We start from the raw sequence: 20,690 nt of genomic DNA on the forward strand, positions 1-20,690 counted from the left end.
TTTTTTAATTCGGATATAAATGGTAGAAGTTTATTTGGTTCGGTTTCAGATTATATATGTCAAAACCGAAAAAACCGGAAAACCGAAATTTCATTAAATTAATATTTTTTTATATTTTTATTTATATTATATATTTTTAGATGATATCTAGTGAATGAAAAACTATTTTGAATAATTTTTAGTTGATTGTTGTTTGTTTGATTAATTTAGACCTTATATTTAAATATTTTACTAAGAAAACATGTAAAAAGGTAACATATTATATTTTACAATATATTTATATTATTAATTTAAATAATTATACCAAAACCGAAATACCGACCGAAATAACCGAAACATTTTGGTAAAAAACCGAACCGAAGAAATTTGGTTCAGATATCGGATTATATATTTCTAAAACCGAAAACCGAAAAACCGAAATAAAAAACCGAAAATCGAACCAAACCGACCGATGAACACCCCTATGTTTAACTATTTACTTAATGTACATACTGAGGTTGGCGGATAATGTTGAGATTCAGATCTGTTTCGATATCGACTGCATAGTCTATCAGAAGAGAAAGCTTTGACTCCATGTTGAGTGCCTTTCGAAAGATGATGGCCCATACTGGGTTTGAGAAAAACCTTTTCATTAGTTCTTCGACTTCTTTTCAAATAGAAAATTGTAGTAACATTAGCTGCAGTCCATACATTCACAGTAACGGTTGTTTTCCATTAGATTTGGATTATAAAAAGTAAGTTTATATCTTGAAGAGAAAGTTTTGAAATTTTTGGATATTTAGGCATAAGGTAAAAGAAGGCAAATGAAGATATATAAATTGTCAGAGTTAGGGTGAGTCATATATGAACCATGACACATGTGATGTTTATTTTTTGCCACCTCATTAAAAGTAGATTAACCCTGTCTAACTATTGACAAGTGTTAGGGGATAAATTAGGTGTGCTTGTTAGCTTACCTAATGGAAAGCGGTGTCGAAGGACTGGTTTTTTTTTTTTTTTTTTGTAATTGTAAAGATGTTTTGTTTTTTGAATTTTTTTAATTGATTGAATATTGCGACATTTGTTATATTGTTTGGTCTACAAAAATAATATAACAATATTTAGTTGTAAGTTGCGGGTAAAATAGCGATGCTATATATATAATGTTGAAAAGTTGTGGATATGATGTAGCATAACATGGTATCATTTATGTAATTTAAATAATTTGCAGGTGTGCAGATATTTTATAGTTGATTGTATAATTTTGAAAATGTATCTATGTACATGCTTTTTAACGTTTTGGTTGGGAAAAAATTCCTTTATTTTCGAAAATTTAAAAATATACTACATTGAAAATGTTACAAAAAAACAGCTATCTTTTTTGGCGTTCACCCAAAAAAACATAGGTACAAATATACATGCTAGACTTTAACATCTACACCAGTGTTTCAGTCTTGTTTAACATATTTTAAGCTTTCACTTACCACTTTCTCTTTGCATTCTAATCTTCTCTTACATGTTATACTGGCATGCTGTGTTTTATGTTCTGTTTCGAAGTGCTCTTCTTGCATTGCAGAGCTGCTTTCTTGGGATTCAAATACAGCTATGTTTTCTTGTAACAATCCCTCACCTTTGAAAGTAGAACCTTTATCTTCATAGTTGTGCGATGCTGATGATGATTATGACGCTGGTAGACACGCGATGACTGTGTTTCGAACAAAAATTTTCCCTCTTGTTTTGTTCCACGATGTTCTCAGTTGGAAAAAGAATTGTCTTTTGATTGAAAATGTTAGGGCAAAATGGCATTTTTGTGGTCGATAAGATAAATAGTGTTGAGCAAGAATGAGAAGTTTTGTAGTGGCAAGAATTAAGTGGCTATAAAATATACCTTTTCTTCGGCCTCGATTGCATCTTCTCCTGACATACATAGCAACATGCTTGCTTCTTTGTGCTCAACATAAGCATGTAAATTCCCAGTACCATCAAACAATTAAGCCGGGAATCGTAACCTGTACGTACATCATAAGTAAGATGGCATGTTTTTAATGAGTGTATGATTTCAAATTATATTAGTTACTTACGGTGGCTTTGGACTTGGGAAATTATGGTTGCAATAAAAACATGTAAACTCATACTTGAATGCCCCCCCCACAAGCTTTAGAACAATCTGGACAAGCCAGATAGTATACACAATTCTCCGAGTTTTTTTATTGTTATCCTAGCTTTGATCCAAAATGATTACCTGAAAACCAAAGTGTGGCTATGTTTCATCTATTTATTGGCTTGAAAGCTAGATAAATCAGTGGGTAAATAAATACAGGCTTACAACTTCATTCAGGCTAAGGATCTGACTGATTTTGCGTATTTGGGAGTCAAATGGTTGGTCTATTTCTTGGTTGGCTTTATCGTACAATTTCTGGGAAACAACAATTCAAATATATTCTTTATTGGTTTGCAGCCTATAAAAATGGCTTTTTGTTAGTTATTTATTTATGAGAACTATGGAAGAAAGTAAATATGAGAGAGAAATATGAGAGAAAACACAAAAACACAAATACGAGGAATACATAAGCAAAGACAACAAGATAACTGTTCATTCAGTAGAACTATTTGTTCGGTATTTGTTTCTTATAAGTTAATGAACCATAATGCAATGATATGTTGATATCTTGCTTTATTATGGTAAAAAAATAACACAACCATTCTTATGGGTTTATACAGAATATATTGCAAGCAAACTAAAGTGTAAAAAGCATTTCATATAGCAAATTTACCACAATTGAATGAAGATAAATTTAAACGTACAAAATAACAGGGTCAGTAATGAGGTTAGCATTTACCAATGGTTTAGTAGTTCAGCTTGTTGTATTGGAGGATCGAATAAGATTGTGCTGTTTGGTACTGTTCCAATGGATAATCCTACAACAATAATATATATTAAATGAGCTAAAGCAAATGTTATTAGGTACAAAAGCGCAAAATATACGACACAATATGTATAGTTTTGGAAAAAACATTCTTTCTTTTTACAAAGTCAAATCAAACAGAAGTGGTTATACCGTAAAATGTGTTGACAGAAAGTCGCATCCCTAAAATCAGAGGAAGAGTGTGAACATTTTGAGTCAAAAAAAGTGATTCGGTTTGGAGGAATTCTTCCCATAAGGTGAGAATTAAGGGTCTGCGTCTATCAAGTAGAGAAAACAATTATTTTCTGTTTTAGATAATCAGTAAAAAAAATGAAATAGAGCAGTAAATATTCAGTTTTTTTAAAGCAATTTCCGACGAAACAAGGAATATTCAGTTTTTTTGTCCAAAGTAGCTTACTCTTCATTTACGATTACAAACTCTTGTAAATTTCTTTTTGTCTACTCAACGAATCGTGGAGGGAAAATATGAATTACGCTGCATAATAAGTCTGAAACAGTGAACCACAAGAATAAATTTATATATAATGTAGTTGTATGCTGCAGAGGAAAATTGGAAGAAGAACTTAGCTGATTTGTTTACTTGACACATCTGCTAATTCAGGGCATTGTGCAAATGTCGTTAACTGGTAAGCATGATCAATAGATAGTTGTTCTTCTTCATTTCCAAGCCTTAAGTATGTACTTCTACTAAGCAACATTTGATATTTCGCCGATGCAAAAACAAGTGCATTGTTAGTTATTTCTTTAATTTTAGCATTCCTGACGTAGTATGTCTTGTATTTTGAAGTAATTTGTCCAGTTGCTCAACGTCCTGGTCATATATAATTCCTTGCATGGTTCCATTCTATGGAAATAAATAGAGAAAATAAAAAATAGCTTCAACGTAAAGTTTTGTCCAAGGAATACAATGTAGTTTACCTCTTTGTCAATGAAAACAAGTTTTTGTTGTCTTCCCCCATTTTGAGAAACGAATTTGAGTTTTTTCATAAACCAATACTTTAACAAACCAATTGCGGATATCTGGCTTTAGATTTGCCAAAGTTGTACATTTCTCTTTTAGTGGCCTTGATGTAAAAAAATAAGAGAAGTAATGTGCATGAGTAATTCACATACAAGTACATACAATTTATCTGAAAAAAGTTCTAATTTTGAAATATTCAGACTATAACATACCATTTTTTGTAGAACTAACAATGTTATTTAAATAGGCTAAAATCATAAACATGGATATTTAATAAAGTTTTATACGTGATGATTTTGCTAATAAAAAGATAAGAAAGATAAAAACTAACATGCGTCAATAAGCATGTGCAACATCCAAAAATTCACCGTATACAACATTTTTGGTGCATTTAGTGCTCTGAACTAATGGTATTGGTGATCTAATAAGTACCTTTATTTGATCTATATTCTTAGCTCTCGATAATGCAACATATAGTTCTCCATGTGAAAAAACCGGTTTTTTTAGATAAATACCAACAAAATCTAAAGTTTGACCTTGTGCTCTACTAATTGTCATTGCGTAACATAAACGTACTGGAAATTGTTTTCTTTTAAAAAAAATAGATGAAAAATCATCATGCGGAGATTCTAACGTTATTCGAGGAATGAAGGCGGGTTTTCCTGCATGTGTGCCTACTGAAATTTCCGCATAAATAACATTTTTCTAAAACCCTTGCAAAGTAAGCGTGTACCATTGCAAAGCCATTCAGTTGGATTAGTATTTCGTAACAACATTATTGGTGAATTTATTTTCACAGTTAGTTTGTGTAGAGGAAGTCCTTGAGGAGTTAAACAGTGGAATTAATCTTCATGATCTGGTATTACACAACTGCTTGTGTCCCCATCGCAACTATAGTAGGTAGTTTCTTCGCCAGGAATTTATTTATAAGAACATCATTGATTTCGTGAACAAATTCATTTCTTGTTGTAAGTATTGCGCGTTTTACAAATAAAGATATTTCCAAATTGGAATCAGTAATGTTTGGAAACACCATGTCTATTAATGCATTCGAAGACGTGATGTCATATGTGAATGGGATGTTTATGTGAGATGGGATTTGGATTTCATTGTCTGCGTTAGTAGCTTCAATTCCATCACAAATTTTCAACAACCAAGATGAGAAGTTAGAATCAAATAATGCACGCATATTTATTTGGAGTTTTATTTTAGTTAGTTGATTCCATAATGGTGACATAACAATGGAAGCATCTATAATATCATCATTTGTGCTCTTTAGAATAACGTGCAATGTTTGCCGAAAATCACCACCAAATACAACAAGTTTACAGCCAAATAACATTTTCGAATCCATAATGTCTTGTAACATTTCATTGAATTTTTTAATAATACTGCGCCTAGCCATCGTAGCCTCATCCCAAATAATGAGTTTTGCTAGTTTTATTAAATGTGCTAATGCACTTTGTATGCTACATGATTTGATATTGTTTTCCTTTAAAGGAATTTTAAATCTTGAATGAGAACTGCGACCTCCTAGAAGCAAAGATGCTGCAACCCCTGAAGTTGTTGTAGCAATTGCTATGTCACCAGCGGATCGAATTGTAGCAAGAAGACCTTTATGTAGAAAAGTTTTTTCAGTACCTCCAGGGCCATCAATGAAGAAAGCAGTTGGCAAGTCATTATGCACATGATGTAAGATTCGGTTGTATGCATTTTTTTGTTCTAAATTTAATTGTTCAACAGCTAATAGGTCTTCTACAAGAATAATAATGTCGCGTTCATATTGTGATTGTTTTGATAAACTACCATCGAAACCTTGGCTTAAATCTTTGTCTATATGGAAAAAGTCGTCCAATTTTTTCCCCATGGAATAAAGATAATTGTCAACTATGTCTAGATCTTTGTGACTAATTACAGTGGGAGTAAGAGCTTTGTTTTGAAGCTACACAAAAAAAAAGGATTGCTAAGGACAAAACACAAGAACAATTGTGTAATGGACCTTAAATTTTAAATGGAAAGTACCTTGTGCTTCAGTGTTTATAAAAAATTCTGTGCTGGTGGCGTTTTATATGCAATTGATGGTTTGACCACTACAAGTTGGCCTATAATACGTTTTCATTCGTGTTTGATCTAATCTTTTAATGTCTTGATGCCAACCAGATTCCCCGTTTGAGAATATAAGAGGGTATTGCAAAGGATCATAACAACCAAAGTATTGCTTAATTATTTGAGGACAACTGCTTTTTGGATACACTTATATATGTTGACTTGTGTATTGGTTGTCCTCGTTAGATTCTAACCATATTCCAGCAACCTGAGGCACAGTAGGCCGATTAAAAACTCGTTGATCAGTAGCAAGGTCAGCCAGCAGAGCAATCTTATATTCATTCAGATTTTCAATACAATTCAAACTACGGAAAAATTTCCCGTATGGATTTTTGTTAAAATGTGAATTAATTTTTCTACAAGAGTTTCCTTAAACTTTGAATTAATAGGAACCCGATTAGACGTTTCATGTTCAGTGTCAAAGAAATATTGTTGTTGTGAGAGCCCAGTTCCCCAAACCCAGCCCAAATTCTCAAGGCCCAGCCCAATGGGATTAAGTAAGTTAAAATAAATAAATAAATAAATAATAATAATAATAATAATAATAAGAAACAAAGATTCTCTCTCCGTCTTCATCTCCCCAAACCGACCGAAAGTTGCGTTCTTTTTTTTTTCAATTTTGAAATTTCGTTCACCAATTGTGGCCACATCGGTGATCGAAAAAATAAAGTAAATATATATTCGGAATCCTCTCAACAAGGGCTATCCAGTGATACACTTTTTGGTAAGAAAACTTGCGACTCTCGGAAACCCATCAGAGACCGCCGCTCGTTTTCGTCGAAATTTGTGAGGAAACTCTCGGTTTAAGTTTCCTAGAGCTTTACTTCGAAGCCTTGAGGTATTTAGGGTTTCGAAATTTTGAGTATTTTGAATAATTCGAATTCCAACAATTGATATATGTTGTATTATTGATTGTAGGTGAATTATTGAGATTTGAGGTATTTATCGACTTTTTCAGAATTTAGTTTGCTGAATTTTGAATTTTAAATTTATAAATTGAGATATTTCGACTTTTGAGCTGTACATACGCTAGTCGGACACCGTTAAGATGTTGTGAATTGAAATTATAAGTTCTAGAAATTTAGTGTGAATTTTGGAATCACTTTCGATAAATTCCTTGATTATTTAACTAAGATAGGAATTGATGTGCAATAAATAATTTTGCCACAAGATTGGAGTTTCGAGAAATATATAAGATATTTTGTGGTAAATTAAAGTCAGTTGAGGTACGTACGAATTGTTTTCATTACGACGTCTATTATGACGTGAGATGACGTTGAGTATTTCGTAATGAGTTGTGGCGTGCTTTATGTGTTATTGTGAATACGTGATTGCATTCATGCATTTATTAGAGTTGATCTTATTAGTGTATAACATTTCGAGCATTGACTCCGTTGATTGTTATTATTACTGATCTATTGAGTTGTTGTGTCATCGATGGAGCGGGTGGGTAGGATTAGCACTCCTGATGACTTGCATGAGGGCTGAGCGGGTAGCTCCCGTACCCTCAATGCTACGTGCATGGATGAGTGGCGACTTGATGTTGCGTTGCTATGTTCCTGGCACGGGTGGCCACTGTTACTATTGTTGATGCGATTCATTTGGACTCCAATTGGTATCTGTTATCGGTTGTTACCTTTCACGCATTGCGTTACATATTACTTGATTTTATTTTATATCAGTTATATTTGTCGTAATATTACTGGTTCGTCGTACTGGGGCCCGATCCCTTGTTTCTTTTTATGATGTGGTTGTTTTTGATGCCATAGCAGGTTATCCAGGAGGATTTGACGCGTCAGGTAGTGGTGTCCAGTCGTCGAGTCATGGTTGAGAGTTCCCATATATATATATATATATATATATATATATATATATGATATTATGGAGTCGTACATTTACCGGGGAAATGTCCCGTGTAGCTGTACTGTTATTTTTACGATGTTTTCAATGGATAGTTGTGTGAAGGAGCCTTGCCGGCTCTGCATGTGTTTAGTCCTGGCCAATGAGGCTATAGGTTGTGAATTGATGTTGTGACTTTATTTTGAGTATATAAAAATTATTTGTGATGTTTGGATTTTTTTGGGATGCCCTATTTACGAATAGGTATTGCCGAAATTTCTATAGGCCCAAAATGGAAAATTTTAATCGCTTTTCGCTGTTTACATTAATAAATCCTGGTTGTTTGGTCATTAAATATTAATGAAGAGCACAGGCCCCCACAGTTGTAGGTTTTTTGGATTTTGTTTTCTGGCGGTATTAATTGGTTTATAAAATGATAAAGCTGGCCTTGTACACAAAATGTATAAATTCCAGCATTTCTTCTAGCTAAAGCTTCGTAGCAATGTACTCCCATTGACGTGAAAGCAAACATGTTATTGTAACTACGAACGCATGTATTAAACTATTATGCATCGTCGTCATTACCAATATACAGTTGAACCAAATCAGAAGGCATTTCTGAACATAAAAAATTCAATTCTCCCGATGAACAACAAAATGTGGGCGGTTCGCCATATATGCACCGTGCACCACAATATTTACAATCCGGTACATTAGATAGCACATCTGGAGTACTTGCTATACACAGTAATAGGTCAACTGTGGGGACCCGGACGCTAATTCATTTCTTAATCATTCTTGGGAATAATTGGAACAATTCAATAAACTGGGTCTAGATTTTTTTTTTCCAAATACAAGTGTGGAATGTAATGGAATCAATCTGATATAAACATCAACATAAAAGTACAAGTCTTGTACTATTATATTAAACTCAAACTAGGGTTCAACTACTATGTATCAAGTGCTGAATCCTAATCTACTTCTGATCCGGATCTCCACGCTAACTGCAACCTCTCATCCTCTTCTTGACCCTGATCCTGTCTCACCTGTTGCCATTCACACATACAAACACGACAACAGCCGAATAACTCCAGTGAGAATATAATACAAGTATAAACAATGTGTACATGCAATCATATAACAGATTAAAAGCATGAAACAGATATCAATAACATGTATCAAATCCGAAAGACATGTATCGATATAAATCTGTAAATCAACTAGTGACTCGTCATCTCAGACTCGACTCAACTCTAATATAGGGATCCCGGTTCCTGGACATTGGCACAATATACCGAATCTCCGCAATAGAAGCCGATATGCTCCTACGCAACATCAATATAAACCAAACGTCCAGTGTCTTGCCATATCCGCCAATGACTAGGCTTCTTCGCCCATGACTCAATACATGCTTTGCTATAAATCAATAGACTAAGCATATCAATCTCATGAAATTGCAAACATCAATGCAATAAAGTAAAGTATGTGATTTTTGGGAAACTCAAGTCCAATCTGACTCGAGTCGATCTCCCGGTTAACTTTGATTTATACCTTTTTTCTGTCGTTCTGACGAAGTCTAAGTCTTGGATTCGAAGCTTGTCAATACTCAATCTGGCAATGATAATATCGAGGAGTACAATAACAATATACCACTCACATCAATACTGGATATAATCAGAATTCAATCTAATTTTGTTTCAACGGCATAACTCCATAATCTCAATATACCCAGCAATACAAATTAACATATATCAATTCCCACAACTCATAATCGATAACAATACAAATCTGATATCAAATCTCAATCAAATCCATTCTGAAAATCATAACAATTTCATACGGTATCTATTCTTCAATCCGATTTCGATTATACGATGTCTATTATGTCAAGAACACCATATATGAATCATATTCGATTCCTTCAATATCATATTTTCAAATCATATCAAAACGTAGTGAAACCTACGTCTTTGTGAAGCCTATGTCGATAGGAACACAGTACAGAAGTCGGATCGAAAATCGGACGAACGGATTTCTTGCAAATTGAATTCTAGTATGCCAAAAGTTTGAAAATTCTCCTGAGGAAGCTCTCGATTCTTTCTTCTGAATTTTGTAGAGGAAAAGGATAACTTCTTATATATATACATTGCATGCCTAAGGACAAATGGCTTAACCTTTGTGTTGCACGTCTCGTGCATATGCGCGACCCTCCTCGGCGCATATGCGCGAGACCTACTGGTCTCAACATTTTTCTTCTCGGCAGCTCGCACATATGCACACACCATCGCCGCGCATATGCGCGAGGTTCTCTAGACTTAAAATAATTTCCTGCCCATGCTCGCGCATATGCGCGCACACTCTTCGCGCATATTCACGAGGTCCTCTGCCCCTCTCGCGCATCATGTCGCGCATAAGCGCGAGGGATACTGTCCTCACACATATCTCGTGTCTTTTCTCGTCTTTCCTGGTCTGATCCTTTCCATCTATAATCACTACAATGATCAATAATTAATTTTAATTTACAATAACAAAATTCTCGGGCATTAAAATTCTCCCCCTCTAAGATACGATTTCGTCCCCGAAATCACAGGCAATCAAATCATATCAGAAAGAAATGTATAACAGAAGCTGAATAGAATTTCATATCAGTGAAATAATTCTGGGAATCTCTGTCTCATATCTGACTCAATTTCCCACGTAGCTTCTTCAATGTTATGACGATTCCACTGAATATTCGCAGTGGAATAGTCTTCGTTCTGAGCTGCTTTTCTTTACGATCAAGAATCTGAATCGGCTTCTTGAAGTAACTCAATGTCTCATCTAGTTCGGCCTCGTCTGGCTGAATAATATGTGAAGCATCGGGAATATACTTCTGCAATACAGATACATGAAAGACATCATGTATTCCAGATAGAGAAGGCGGTAATTCGAGTCGATAGGCACGATCTCCTATCTTCTCGAGAATCTCGTACGGCCTAATATATCGTGGAGACAATTTTCATTTCTGGTCAAATCTGACAACTCTTCTGAAAGGTGAAATTTTCAAGAATACTCGGTCTCCTGCCTCAAATACCAACGATCTACGTCGAACATTGGCATATTTGGTCTGTCTGTTTTGAGCTGTCTTCATTTTCTTCTAAATCAGCTTCACTTTCTCAGTCATATCTTTAATCATATCAGGTCCAATCTCAGGTACCTCAGAGATATCATCCCAATACAAAGGGAATCTGCACTTCTTGCCATACAACGCTTCAAACGGTGCCATCTCAATACTCGTCTGATAGTTATTATTGTACAAAAACTCATAAAGTGGCAAAGAATCTTGTCAACTAGTGCCAAAATCTAGCACTAGCTCTCAGCATATTTTCCAATGTCTGGATAGTCCGCTCTAACTGTCCATCTGTCTGTTGATGTTATGTAGTACTCAGATGTAACTTCATACCTAGAGCCTGCTGTAAACTGTGCCAAAAGTGTTAAGTAAACCGAGGATCACGGTCTGATACAATCGACTTCGGCACTCCGTGCAATCTGACTACTTCTCTGACATAGATCTCTGCCATCTGGTCATGTCTGTACGTCATCTAGTACGGAATAAAGCATGCTGATTTGGTTAGTTTGTCAATCACAACCCAAATTGCATCACAACCTCGGGAGGAACGTGGTAGCTTCGTCACGAAGTCCATGGAAATGTGATCCCATTTCCATTCAGGAATAGATAAACTTTGTAATAGTCCTCCGAGTTTCTTTCTTTCGGCTTTCACCTGTTGGCAATTCAGACATTTGGATACAAATTCAGCAATATCAGCTTTCATCTGTTTCCACCAAAACTGTCTTTTCAAACCATTGTACATCTTTCTGCTACCAGGATGAATACTGAATCGACTGCTATGCGCTTCTGACAATATCTGTCGTTTCAAATCTAAAACATCTGGCACTACAAGATGATTATTCACAGTATAAAACACTGTCACGAACCTGATACTCGGATCGATGCCCTATTCTGACCATCGCAATCGAGTTCTGCACGTTCTGATCAACTTTCTGAGCCGCTTTAATTCTTAAAATCAGCTGTAGTTAGAGTCTCAACAGTCTACAATCTGCCTCAAATACCAATCCAGAAAGACATCAATCCTCAATAAAATTTGAAACCAATAGTTGATAAAGATAAAGAACATACATTTTGACTCAGTGCATCAGCTGCTGCATTTGACTTTCCCGGATAGTACTTAATTTCACAATCAAATCTTTAAGCAAATCAAGCCATCTTCGTTGTCTCATATTCAATTCAGACTGTGAAAACAGATATTTCAAGCTTTTATGATCAGAATAGATCTCAAACTTCTCACCATACAGGTAGTGTCACCAAATCTTCAATGTAAATACAATGGCCGCCAATTCAAGATCATTAATTGGGTAGCGAATCTCATGCGGCTTCAACTATCTTGAGGCATAAGCAATGACATGACCTCGCTGCATCAAAACACAACCCAATCCTCTGTGAGAAGCATCACAATACACTACAAAATCACTAGTACCTGATGGGATAGTCAACACCAGAGCACTGGTTAATCTCTTCTTCAACTCTAAGAAGCTAGATTCACATTCTTCAGACCAAACAAATGGTGCATTCTTCTGAGTCAGCTTAGTAATCAGGCTTAGCAATACTGGAAAAATCTTTAATGAATCGTCGGTAATAGCCTGCTAAACCCATAAAGTTGCGTATCTCTGGCACTGATGTTGGTCTCGGCCAATTAATCACGGCCTCAACTTTACTATGATCAACAGAAATACCTTCACCAGATATAATATGACCCAGAAATACAACCTGTATCAACCAGAATTCACATTTTGACAGTTTGTCATATAATTTCTCAGCTCTTAAAGTTCTCAAAACAATTCTCAGATGCTCAACATGATCATTCAAATTCTTCGAATAAATCAAGATATCATCGATAAATATAATCACAAAATCATCGAGATATTTCTGAAACACATGGTTTATCAGACCCATAAATACAGCTGGAGCATTTGTTAAACCGAACGGCATGACAATAAACTCATAATGTCCATACCTGGTTTTAAACGCTGTCTTTGAGATATCAGAATCTCTGACTCTCAGCTGATGATATCCAGATCGATCTTGGAATATACAGAAGAACCCTGCAACTGATCAAATAAATCATCGATACAAGGCAAGGGATATTTATTCTTTACTGTAATCTTGTTCAGTTGTCGGTAGTCAATGCAATGTCTCATTGAACCATCCTTTCTCACAAACAACACTGGAGCACCCCAAGGAGAAACACTCGGTCTGATGTAACCCTTGGCCAGTATATCTTCCAACTACTCTTTCAATTCTATCGGTTCCATTCTGTACGGAGCTCTAGAATTCGGAACTGTACCTGGTACCAATTCAATGCTAAAGTCTATCTCTCTGACTGGAGGTAATCCCAGAATTTCATCTGGGAAGACGTCAGCAAACTCACACACCACTGGCGAATCTGCCAATGATGGACTCGACTGCAGTACATCTACTGAATAGACAAGGAATCTCCTGCTCCTTTCTGTAATAATCGAATCATAGACACAGTAGATATCAAAGGAATTCTTGATCTAGAATCCTTACCGTAAAATTTCCATTCATCAGCCATATCAGGTTTAAATCTCACAATCTTATGGAAACAATCAACGGTTGCTCTGTACTTGGTCAGCATATCAATACCGATAATATAGTCAAAATCAGACAACCCAAGTACAATACAATCTAAATTCATCTCATGCCCATCATATTGTAGCATACAATGTTTCACAAAATTCACTGAAATCAAACATGTCCCCAAAGTAGAAGAGACAGATACTACAGCAGATAATGATTCCACAGGCAATGCATGAATCAATGCAAATCGCTCAGAAATACATGTATGAGAAGCACACGTATCTATCAATACATAAGCAGGGTAACCATAAAGAGAACAGTTACCTGCAACAACATCATCTGGTGCTTCCTGAGCCTGTTCCTCTGTCAAAGAAAATACTCAGGCCTGTTGTCTAGGAGGCTGGCTAACTGTATGGCTTTCTCCTGGCCTCTGCTGTGACGGAGTAGTAGTCGGTGGGGGATGGAAAGAATGAACAGCTGATGATCGTCTATCAGTCTGAGCCACTGATCCAGCTGATTCTGCTCCCTGGGATCCCTGGGAACCTCTCTATGGACATACTCTAGCAAAATGTCCCAGATGTCTGCAAATAAAGCAACTACCAATCACTCCCTGGCATTGCTCGGTTGGACGTCTCCCTCAGCAAGTTCTACAATAAGCCCTGGTATAATTCTGTCTAGAACCACTGGAGCTAGAAGAACTGCTGCCAGACTTCTTAAACTGTTTCCCTCTGGCTTTCAAATACTCTTTCTTTCCACCACTGCTACTGCTATCACTCTCAAATCTGGGAGGGGGTTGCTGGAACTGTGTTGAGGGTGGTTGTTGTGGTCTCGGTGCCGGTGCGACATAGAAAGCTCCTTTCTGTCTCCTCAGACCAGCTTCCGCTCTTTTCGATCTATTCAGGGCATCATCAAAGTTATTCGGTTTTCTGATGTTCACCAATGTAAAGATCTCAGGATTCAGCCCATTGATGAACTGATCAGCAACCGCTTCGTCATTCTCAGCAACATGTGGAGCGAATCGCAACAAGGTAGAGAACTTGGCCACATACTCTTCTATATTCAACTGCCTCTGTTCCAAATTTGCAAACTGTGCACCCTTGTCCTCTCTATACGACACTGGGAAAATTTTTGATAAAACTCAGTCTTAAAGATATTCCAAGTGATATTCGTACCTCGATGCTCCATAGCTCTCTTTGTCGTGATCCACCAGTTCTTTCAACGTCATGCAACTAGTGCCCAATCAGTCTAACTCGGCGCTCATCTGTGTAATCCAACGAATCAGACAACATCTCAATATCATCTAACCAACACACAGTCAACAGAAGTCTCTGTTCCTTTCAGGGTTGGCGGTTTGAACGACTGAAATCTCTTCAGTAACGTTTCCATCGGTGTTGCTGTAACATTCATCGGATTAGCCGAAGTACTACCCTGTTCCGAGATTCGTCGAGGAGGCATATCTGATTATCAAAAGGATTAATAACCCAATACAACAAATCTGTTTCAGTCCTCCTCCGATCATCTTACTGCTGATCAAGAATCGGTTCCGATTCATTCTCCACAACATATGTTTCCAATCAAATAAGATATTCAGGTAAACATGCATTTCAAAGTAGTAAAACATAATAGATTGTTAGCATGCAAAAGCAAGGAAGAAAACTCATTCTACTTCGCTTACTAGCTTCTATCTCAGTCTGAGGAACCTACTGCTCTGATACAACATGCTGTGGAGACCCGGACGCTAATTCATTTCTTAATCATTCTTGGGAATAATTGGATCAATTCAATAAACTGGGTCTATTTTTTTTCCAAATACAAGTGCGGAACGTAATGGAATCAATCTGATATAAACATCAACATAAAAGTACAAGTCTTGTACAATTACATTAAAATCAAACTAGGGTTCAACTAATATGTATCAAGTGCCGAATCCTAATCTACTTCTGATCCGGATCTCCACGCTAACTGCAATCTCTCATTCTCTTCTTGACCCTGATCATGTCCCACCTGTTGTCATGCACACATACAAACACGACGACAGTCGGATAACTCCGGTAAGAATATAATCTCAGTATAAACAATGTGTACATGCAATCATATAGCAGATATAAAAGCATGAAACATATATCAATAACATGTATCAAATCTGAAAGACATGAATTGATATAAATCTGTAAATCAACTAGTGACTCATCATCTCAGACTCGACTCATCTCTAATCTAGGGATCCCGGTCCCTGGACATTGGCACAATATACCGAATCTCCGCAATAGAAGCCGATCTGCTCCTACGCAATATCGATACAAACCAAACATCCAGTGTCTTGGCATATACGCCACAGACTTGGCATATCCGCCAATGACTAAGCTTCTCCGCCCATGACTCAATACACGCTTTGCTATAAATCAATAGACTAAGCATATCAATCTCATGAAATTGCAAACATCAATGCAATAAAGTAAAGTGTGTGATTTTAGGGAAACTCAAGTCCAATTTGAATTGAGTCGATATCCAGGTTAACATTGATTTATACCTCTCTTTTCTGTCGATCTGACGAAGTCGAAGTCTGTCAATACTCAATATGTCAATGACAACATCAAGGAGTACAATATCAATATACCACTCAAATCAATACTGGATATAATCAGAATTCAATCTAATTCTGTGTCGGCATAACTGCATAATCTCAATATACCCATCAATACAAATTAACAGATATCAATTCCCACAACTCATAATCGATAACAATACAAATCTGATATCAAATCTCAATCAAATCCATTCTGAAAATCATAACAATTTCACACTGTATCTATTCTTCAATCCGATTTCGATTATACGATGTCTATTATGTCAAGAACACCATATATGAATCATATCTGATTCCTTCAACATCATATTTTCAAATCATATCAAAATGTAGTGAAACGTACGTCCCTGTGAAGCCTATGTCGATAGAAACACAGTACCGAAATCGGATCGAAAATCGGACGAACGGATTTCTTGCAAATTGAATTATAGTATGCCAAAAGTTTGAAAATTCTCCTGAGGAAGCTCTCGATTCTTTCTTCTGAATTCTGTAGAGGAAAAGGATACCTTCTTTTATATATATATATATATATATATATATATATATATATATATATATATATATATATATATATATATTGCATGCCTAAGGACAAATGGCTTAACCTTTGTGTCGCACGTCTGGCGCATATGCGCGACCCTCCTCGGCGCATATGCGCGAGACCTACTGGTCTCAACATTTTTCTTCTCGGCAGCTCGCGCATATGCGCGCACCATCGTCGCGTATATGCGCGAGGTTCTCTGGACTTAAAATAATTTCCTGCACATGCTCGCCCATATGTGCGCACACTCTTCGCGCATATGTGCGAGGTCCTCTGCCCCTCTCGCGCATATGCACGCATCATGTCGCGCATATGCGCGAGGGGTACTGTCCTCGCACATACCTCGTGTCTTTTCTCGTCTTTCCTGGTCTGATCTTTTCCGTCTATAATCACAACAATTATCAATAATTCATTTCAGATTACAATAACAAAATTCTGGGCATTACATCAACCTTAGAATTTTCTACGTCCACCCCATGCAAAACATTTGTCTTAATTTGTTTGCGTCGATGCATAATTTTTTCTAGCTTACGATCATTTAGACAAGCATATTTTCGTTTACGAGAGTTTTTAGTCATGTTTATATCTATTGGGTTTTCTTTTTTCTGCCGCAGCATCGTGGCTAATTTATATTGTAAACCAAATCAAAATTAGCTAAATTTAAGATTATTAGTATACCGATATAAGAAACTGTGAGATTTAGCTGGCTATGACAAGAGAAAACAAAAACCAAAGTGAAATATAGCATATGATTTGGCAACACAAAAGCTAATAATCTAAAGCTTCGTATACTAATAAACATAAACAGGAAAACCAACATATATAGCAAAAGGCAACGAGTGCTGAAATCTGAACTAATAACTTCGTAATAAATTATCAAACATATACGTAGTGTGAGTAGAAGAAATAGCCATAGGTTTTATTTGTTGAAGCTTCTCAATGATGACACAACTAGTACAATGTAGCAAACCCAAATTAAATCTGCATATTAACAGAAGAACAATTTGTTTGAGCGTAGCAATATAACAAGAAAGTAGTTGGCAAGCACACAAAATAAGTTATAACCATAAGCCGTAAAGCAAACATAGCTTAAATATATAATCTGCCGAATTATTATAGCATCATTTCCTTTTTTGGTAATAAATGATGTGAACCCTATGCCATGCCGCGATTACTTAGCTGTTCATTCAAAAAACATACACACAAATCATGCCACATCCAAATTAAATACAAAATCCTTAGTTGTCTGAAAGTGCTTGTGAGAGTGGTGTTGATTCGAGGGAGGCTGTTTCTGAGCCGTTTTTTTGTAGAACCAAGGTATCACCACCGAAATTAGTAGGAACACTAAAATAATACCTACCATCAAAACAGACAAGATGCCGACGTTTAAGTAAGTTAACAAAGATTTGAAAGCGCTGAATATTCAAAAAAGCTATACTTCTAAAGGCTCACCTAAGTTCGACATTTAGTTTTATTTTGACTGTTAGGCCATTTTTCCCTGAAAGCATAGTATTTTTTACTCCCCAAAAAAGAAAAAGTTATACATTTTCTTTACGAAAAATAAAAAACAATAAAATAACTTAAATAGGTTTTTTCCTCAAACACAACGAAGGCGAATTTTACAGAGCAATAACTATTAGCTTAAAAACCTTTCGCAAGCAAAATAAAGACTTTAAACCCCTTCTATAAAATCCAAATTAGTTCCTGGCTGAGCAAAGTGGTAAAAAAAGAACAAAAAAATCTCAAACCATAAGAAAACACAAGCAAACAGAACAGGAAATCAAATTTAAAAAAAGTACGAAATCCCACAAAACAATGCCGAAGCAACAAAGAGGCAAATAAAACGCAGGACACTGATAACAAGCCGAAACAAACAAGAACCACCTATTCCGTTGTATTTCTGTCACCGAACAAATCAGTTGAGAACGAAATAATAGACAAAAGAGGTGCATTTTAGGAACAAGGCAGCAGAAGGAAAATCTCACGTATTTCTCTCTTCCACTTCCGAGCAGAAGGAAAACCGGTGCTTCACAAGCTTAAAAATAAAAACCCCATAGGTAGAACATAGATTTTTTAAACAGGTAGCACATTGTTCGGAGAAGGTTTTAACCGAGGTTAAGGAGGTACAAGGACATTGATAGGAAAACATATAAGCACAAAATCTCGAATATATACAACACTAAGTGCAACAAATTTTAAGGAAAGCACACGTCGGGTAGGGGGAGTAAACACAGGTAGAACACCAAATCAAATCATATACCAAAGTAGTTCATTTTAGGAGCAAGACAACAATAGGATTAACTCACTTATTTCTCTTTTCCACTTCCCAGCAGAATGGAAACCGGTGCTTCAAAACCCTAAACATAAAAACCTGTGAGTAGAACAGAGGAAAACATATAAGCACATAATCTCGAATTTACGCAACGCTAAAATCAAAAAATTCAAAAGGGAGCATGCGTCGCGTAGGGAATTAACACAAGTCAAAACCATATTCGAGCAAGTCCAAGGCAAACGCACACCCAAATATCGCTTTCCGAGGTGAAGAGAGTAGCAAAGGAGATTGAGTCCTGCACAGGACGTTAGAAAGAGATGGGCAGTAAGGCAGACGGTAACGAAGAAGGAGGTAAACAGCGTACGAGGCAGGGAATGAAAGAAATTTGGGAGGAAAGGTTTGCAAACAGCGCACATGACGGTAGAAAGAGATGGGCGTAAGACAGACGGTAACGAAGAAGGAGGTGAACATCATACGAGGCAGGGAACGAAAGAAATTTGGGAGGAAAGGGTTGCAAACAGATGGGAAAAATAACGAAGTGAAAAAGAGCATCGAAAACCACAACTCTGAGACATGCACTATTTCTTGACAATCACAATCTCTTTGCTTAGTGGAGAACCATAAAAACCCTATAGGCAGAACATAGTATTTTTTAAATGGTAGGACATTGTTCGGAGAAGGCTTTAACCAAGGTTAAGGAGAATACAAGGACATTGATAGAAAAACATATAAGCACATAAGCTCGAATATATACAACACTAAGTGCAAAAATTTTTAAGGAAAGCACACGTAGGGTAGGGGGAGTAACACAAGTAGAACACCAAACCAAAAACCCCATAGGCAGAACATAGATTTTTTAAACGGTAGGACATTGTTCGGAGAAGGCTTTAACCAAGGTTAAGGAGAATACAAGGACATTGATAGAAAAACATATAAGCACATAAGCTCGAATATATACACTAAGTGCAAAAATTTTTAAGGAAAGCACACGTCGGGTAGGGGGAGTAACACAAGTAGAACACCAAATCAAATCATATACCAAAGTAGTTCATTTTAGGAGCAAGACAACAATAGGATTAACTCACTTATTTCTCTTTTCCACTCCTTAGCAAAATGGAAACCAGTGCTTCAAACCCTAACATAAAAACCCATGAGTAGAAAAGAGGAAAACATATAAGCACAGAATCTCGAATTTACGCAACGCTAAAATCAAAAAATTCAAAAGGGAGCATGCAGTCGCGTAAGGAAATTAACACAAATTGAAAACCATATTCGAGCAAGTCCAAGGCAAACGCACACCCAAATATCGCTTTCCGAGGCGAAGGAGAGTAGCAAAGAAGATTGAGTCGCGCACAGGACGGTAGAAAGAGATGGGCGTAAGGCAGACGGTAACGAAGAAGGAGGTGAACAGCGTAGGAGGCAGGGAACGAAAGAAATTTGGGATGAAAGGGTTGCAAACAACGCACAGGACGGTAGAAAGAGATGTGCGTAAGGCAGACGGTAACGAAGAAGGAGGTGAACAGCGTACGAGACAGGGAACAGGAAGAAATTTGGGAGGAAAGGGTTGCAAACAGATGGGAAAAATAACGAAGTGAAAAAGATCATCGAAAACCACAACTCTGAGACATGCACTATTTCCTTGACAGCACAACCTCTTTGCTTAGTGGAGAACCTAGCGTAGAACACGTGTATTTGGGAGAGCCAAGAATGGAACGCGTGTATTTTGGGTAACCAACAACCGGACGAAAACAGCCCATCACAATTTATTCACGCTTTCATATATATATATATATATATATATATATATGTATATGTATGTATA

The 20,690-nt window shown here is 36.5% G+C and overlaps 1 long non-coding RNA gene across 4 annotated transcripts; it reads right to left on the minus strand.

Annotated features, from left to right (window-relative positions):
• Positions 1-1,845: 1,845 nt before the first annotated feature.
• On the minus strand, positions 1,846-20,311 carry LOC140827695 (uncharacterized). Of its 4 annotated transcripts, XR_012117007.1 has the most exons (7): positions 17,479-17,591; positions 3,825-3,970; positions 3,304-3,750; positions 3,039-3,163; positions 2,820-2,898; positions 2,306-2,438; positions 1,846-1,988 (listed from the first exon to the last, which is right to left on the minus strand). It is a non-coding gene; the product is annotated as an uncharacterized lncRNA (long non-coding RNA). The 4 variants fall into 4 exon arrangements; XR_012117008.1 differs by lacking the exon at positions 2,306-2,438 and having other exon boundaries at positions 17,479-17,590; XR_012117009.1 differs by lacking the exons at positions 1,846-1,988; positions 2,306-2,438; positions 3,825-3,970; positions 17,479-17,591 and adding exons at positions 19,954-20,003; positions 20,168-20,311 and having other exon boundaries at positions 2,591-2,898.
• Between the last annotated feature and the right edge of the window lie 379 nt (positions 20,312-20,690).

Source organism: Primulina eburnea, chromosome 3 (assembly GCF_022965805.1).
Source record: "Primulina eburnea isolate SZY01 chromosome 3, ASM2296580v1, whole genome shotgun sequence".
NCBI lineage: Eukaryota > Viridiplantae > Streptophyta > Magnoliopsida > Lamiales > Gesneriaceae > Primulina > Primulina eburnea.